General features: G+C 38.7%; 1 long non-coding RNA gene across 1 annotated transcript in view; it reads left to right on the forward strand.

Moving 5' to 3' along the window:
• Nucleotides 1-944, forward strand: part of LOC148416477 (uncharacterized) — a 39,946-nt gene extending 39,002 nt beyond the window's left edge. The window contains exon 5 of the long non-coding RNA XR_015866930.1: nt 870-944. This is a non-coding gene — a long non-coding RNA (uncharacterized LOC148416477). The remainder of the gene's footprint in view (nt 1-869) is intronic.
• The last annotated feature ends 5,056 nt before the right edge of the window (nt 945-6,000 follow it).

Genomic DNA, 6,000 nt, shown 5'->3' on the forward strand with positions numbered 1-6,000 from the left:
AAAACTTTAGGGACATTTGTGCAAAAAAAAATGCTCAGAACAAGCAGGACATATACGGTAGAAGATACAGTAATACTCCAGTCCTCTAGGTGGCAGTACAAGCAGACTAAAAGTTCCCACAATAGGAAAAAAAAATCATGGAGTCTGCTTTTATTTACGTTCCTCTCAAAAAATCTTGGGGTTTATGTTTTTTAACACATTCGGGATGATCCAAGATGATTAAAATATGTAAAATTGCGAAAAGTGACATCTCTATGTGATTGCAGTGTGAGATTTTGTGTACAAAAATAATCATTGTCCAAATTTCGGACCATATAAAACAATTTTAATTACAATTTTTGAGACGCATTTTAAAAGGATTCATTCCATTGATTTTCCTGCGATTTTTGCAACATTCCGTCGAGCGGTGGTCAGCAAACAGAAAATTCTTTGTTGACTTGTGTTTCACCTCAAGACAGTAGGTGGCGTAGAGACCAGTTCAAGTGTTATCGTCACTTCACAGGCTACAAAGACAAACCACATCATTTTTCCATTTTTTTTGTGGGTGTTATGAAATTTCACCCACTGGTACATATGCATGGATAGAACTGACGCCACTGAACAATTTGAGTGGTTGAAGGGAAAAAAAAAATCATAAATAACTCAAATTATTACATCTTTAGAAGCATTTACAAAATTAGGGGGGAAAAAATGCAATGTGTGTAGTTTGTGTGTAAAAGTGTAAAGGATAAAGTCTTTTTTCTCTGCATCGAAACAACTCTGCACAATGTTCCGATATTAATATTGAAATGACAGAATGGCCTATTCATATAACTTGTATTTCAAATTCCTTTTCCGTCTCTCCTCCGGTTACATAACGCCACTCAAAGGAAGGAAATAAGGATGGATGGAGACACTTCAATCGATATCTCAGACGGCCCCGCCTCCAACGCCGCCAACGCCGCCGCCAACGCCGCCGCCGCGAGGATAGCTTCTGAAGACGCGCATGAACGTCGAGTAAGAACAACGCGCTCACTTGGGCTCACTTATTTATGCGCGACCCCCAAAGATTCAAAGGCGGACCCACAAGTAAAAATAGAATTCTTTATCGCGGTAGGGAAAAACACACTTGAGAAGGCTGTAATGTCACAAAATGACACATTTGGAAAACACGGGTAGAATTGACGGATTGCGGAGTTCACAGAGCGTTTTCCGCACTTTAAGGTGCGCCTAAAAGCCTTCAATTTTCGAAAAAGTTAGCACCGCGCCATATTTGCCTTTTTCAGTGCGTAAATCACGGGTTTCCATTTACCAAAAAAGAAAATAACTAAATCTAAGTAAACTCTTCAATTTTTGTCTTTGCATTTTAGTTATAAATGTAATTTTGACAATTAAAAGCTTTCTAAACACCCTCTTTGAAATGTTTATAAAGCCATTTATATGGGGGCAAGGTGCAAAAACTGGCAAGCAAGATTTTATCTTTATTTTTAAATCAACAAAACTATGTCATAAGAAATGCTTCGTTTCTGTCAGGCATTTTTTCCCATAATGCCCCACGATTGTGTGCATGTGCAAGTAATTTATTTTTCATTTGGCCAACAATATTACCATGTTAAAAAAGTATGAAAGCAAACATTATCTATCATTTTTATGGTTTTTATTATATTATATATATATTTATCATATGCAACGCATCATTTGTACATTTTTCCTCATAATGCCATAGGCTATTGATTTGTACTTTTTTTTTCACATTTGGCCTAATATCCCATTACGTTCCATTCCCCCCCCCCCCCCCCCCCCCCCCCCCCCCCCATAATTTTTATGGTTTTATTTGGTCTGCAATGCATGATTCCTGTTGAGAATGTTGAGAAAGACCAAATAAAGATTAAAATGAATTAAAATGAATTGAAACAAAATCAATGAATGGAGTCAAATTGATTGAAATAATAAAAAAAAGAAAATATATATAAAAATATAATTATTATAATTATAACCCTGTGAAATCTCTACCTGAATTTCTCCAAAGAAATGGCCAACACATGGCCAACTTTTTGTTCTTTATTTTTGAAAGGTAACCACTTATAGCTAGCCTAATAATGATATCAGTTTAGACCGCATGTAACAACCAATCAAAGCTCACTTCCTTCCTGTGTAAGGTCATGTGACGTTTGCACGCCGAGCTGTGATTGGTCATTACACGAGCCTGATCAATTGGGCTGTCATTTTTAGACGATAGGAACAAAATGGCTCCCCGTGAGATTAAAAAATCATCTGAATGAACCATTATATTGTTAAAAAAGCGTTTTTGCCTTGACTTCCCCTTTAGCCCAGGAAAAGAAAAAAAATCAATCATCATTTCAATCTCCATCCAAACGTATGATGACTTCCATTCAGGACCTTGTTTTGCTTTTGGCGTCCCAGTAAAGAAGCGTTTGCCTGGGCCCCGTCCATAAATCTCCTCATGTGCCGCCTCACTTGTGCTATTTCCAGCTTCCCGCGGCCGCAGTCAGCTTTGCGTAATTGTGCTTTTTCTCTTGCGTAACTCCCTCCTTTCTGCTCTTCACCTTACAAAATTAGGCCCATCATCTGCGAGCCGCATCCACCCGAGCGTTTGAGTCTTATTTGAAATATAATTCTTCAAACTTGAATGGTAATGAAGAAAAACTCAATTACAGATGCGGGTGAGTCAGCGAGGCCCCGGAGCGACGCCCGCGGCACCGGCCGGGCCCGGACGCCGGAAAATGTCTCGGCTGAAGGTCGCCGTCCGTGTAGGTAATATTAATGACGCTCGTGTGTCCTAAAGGAACCTACATGAATTCCCGACGTCAAATTAGTTCCCAAAGTGTTTGTTTTTGTTGAAAGGACGCACGTAGCACCACGTCATTGAAACAATTGATTTCATCAGAAATACTGTACACGGGACTCGCGGCATACGCGGTAGAGGTTCACCTCTTCTGCACGTAGTTCTTCTATACTTTTTGGGGGGTGTGGTCTGCGTGTGTGCGCGTGTGCTCAGTCCCCTTTGGTCAACAGGCAATTCTTGTTGAAGAATGAGCCATCAATCCAAATCGACAGCTTCTTCTGGCCTTTTGTTCACGATTGGATGCTAATTACGTCTTTAGGCCATTATTATATTCCTGCTTTTTACACCGGCATCACGTCGTGTTCATTTTTATTCGAATAGCACCGTTTCGTGAACACTCTATCGATAGATTGCGTTCATAAAAACACGTATTTCCATGAGTCCGCTCACACCCCAGCCCCTCCCACGCCTCCGCGCAGCTCCATCATTCGCAGCCACAAGCGCACTGCTTGTGAGATGTGAAGAATTGTTACCAACGCCCTTATCTAATACCATAGATTTTATTCTATAGATGTAGAATGAATCAAAGTGGTTGAAATGAGTTTTTAGCTAAAGTGCCTTTATTTGCGGCTGAACTAGATCGAGTATTAACAGGCCGTTAGGACTGAGTTTTATTGCAGTACATCAAGTAGGCGCTGCTCTAAAGTGATGGTCTTCAGAAAAAAAAAAATTGTTACCCATTTGTATAGTAACAATGCAGATTGGACTCTGTTTCTTCTCATTTTTGTCTGCTGCTAGCATGTTAGCATCTCTCGTGTGTGTGTGTGTCTCCAGAGTTAGCATTTGGATGCAGTCCGCAGGACCGCAGCTCTTCATTATGAATGAGGCGCTCATTAATATGCCTTAAAGTTACACGGGCTCATTAGCGCTAAGTAGTGTGCCGCCGCTTGCTAGTGTATCAATCTGCCGCGCTGCTAGCCATCCGCCGCCGTATGTGTCAAATCAGCCTTTTAACCAGCGTACCTTGAAAAAAAACAACATGAAAACTGAGCAAGCTTTTTGGAGTAGTTTGTAAAAAAAAAAATAAATAAATAAAACAAGAAAGATTAGCATTGTAGCGGCTCTTCTAGTCCGGCCCACAAGATGACTTTGTATGTGAAAATTTGAAATGTTTTTAGATCAATATGAGTTCATGTTTTATAGTTACTTGTACTATATTGGACAGTATTAAAAAAAAAGAAGAAGAAATCTGAAGTTGTTGTTTGAAAGGTATAAAGTTTAATTGGTCTGGCGCACTTAGAAATCATTTTTATAGGAAATCTTTTCAGAAGGATGCTTATTCCACCTCACTAATTTACTTACACTTATCCACACTAACCAGTTGTGTGGCCACGCCTCCTTTACTTGCGCCCGCGCCATTTGTTCCCTTTTCATCGCCCGCCGCGTTACGCAACGACTTTATTGCCAGCCGTTTGCATTTGAATAATTTAGCATAACGACTGACGCTTTGATGAAAATGACACAGAGGAAATGAATGGTCGTTTTTTTTTTTTTTAACCAGGGCTTTTTATACCAACTCAGCCTGTCTTCTTGAATAGCCAATGAAATGCGTGCGTTGGTGTGTGTGTGAGCACAGCTCCCAGGCGGTACAGTATGTTAACAGGTTTATATGGCCGCCTTTGCCTTTCCCCTTCAATTGACATATCGATCCATTTAATTAGGTTTCCAATTAGCATTCATCGTTAGCCCGCAGTCTTTTAGCCTTAGGGGCCACACAAAAGGGATTAGCTTCAGATTTAGGGCCCCTTTTACTTAGTCATAGCAATAGCAATCTACAGCAATTTGGACACATTATTGGTGTTAACTAATTCAATCCCAAAGACATATTTTTTCGTTTTTTTAAGACATTCAATGCCAGCTACTTGTTTACATTTTTTTTCCATAGTTTTTCCAAGTGTTTGGTCTTCAAATGGCTGTTACTAAATGAAGCTTTGAAGTATTCAATTAATTGGAGTAATTAAGTACTCAGGTGATTATTTTAGTTAATTAAGTACTAAATTAATCAATTACTTAAATTAAATTAGCGCCAACGTAATTTTAGTTAGTCAAGTACGGAAGCACACAATTGCTTGAAGTAATGTAAAGTACTACAGTAACCAATTACTTAGATAACTACTTAGATAAGTAATTGATTATTTGACAAAGTAATGTACAAAAGTACTTGAGTAATTGATTATTTTAGTACATAATCAGTTACTTTATGTAGTTAGGTACTAAGGTACTAGAGTAATCAATTACTTTAGATGGATTAGTGCCAAAATAACTGATTATTTTAGGTATTTAAGTGCTAAAGTACAGATTGTTAAAATACAGATGAACTAATTGATTACTTGAGGTACTAAAGTAATTCATTAGTTTACAAGTACTAAAATAATTTCTTACTTTATTACTTTAGTAAAAACCATACATTTTCTGTACTCTTAAAAAATGTAAAACTAAAAAAAAATAATATTTTATAATAAACTAATAATTTGAAAAATAATTAAAAAATAACGACATATAGATCTGTGGCATGTGTCATTTATCTTATTTACATTGTTGGTTTGTTTTTGTTGTCATTGTCATATGCAGTTTCTTCCAATGCACCAAAATAGTAGTTGCACAAATGCAAAAGCCACTAATGAAGCTCATTTGAACAATGGCTGCTTTTGCTTGATTTTACAATGAAGGTCAAATGAAGGATATCACTTCCCTTGAATCGAGCCTTTTTTTCCCCAAATGATAATCCCGCAAAACACACTAAAGAGATGATGTTAATACAGTTTTGTAAGCATGTTCGCGATAGGTCAGCGTTTATTTACGTCTGATCCCGCTCCTCCCATCCCCCGTCTCCGCTGGCGTCACCGAGCCGCTGCAGGGGAGGTCAAGGAGGGGGGAAGGATGAGAGAACAAGGCTCACCTCCTGTCCGTTTCGCTTCCTGCAATTAGTCACATTTGCGGCGCTATTCACTTCTCATTCTAATCTCCGCGCAGGCTTATTGAGTCCGTTTCTCCTGCGGCTCGCAGGTTACAGGGAAGATTGTTTCGGCCGCGTTGCTCTGGTGATGACGCAATCGAGTGAAGTCGTGCTAAAGAGTCAGATGGAGGATGGACCCATCGCAAATGGCTTTTATTTCGTAATAAAAAAAAAAAAAGATGTCAACGTTAAAAGAAAT

The sequence above is a fragment of the Hippichthys cyanospilos genome, chromosome 10 (assembly GCF_059441005.1).
Source record: "Hippichthys cyanospilos isolate Australia breed blue-spotted pipefish chromosome 10, RoL_Hcya_1.0, whole genome shotgun sequence".
NCBI classification, from domain to species: Eukaryota; Metazoa; Chordata; class Actinopteri; order Syngnathiformes; family Syngnathidae; genus Hippichthys; species Hippichthys cyanospilos.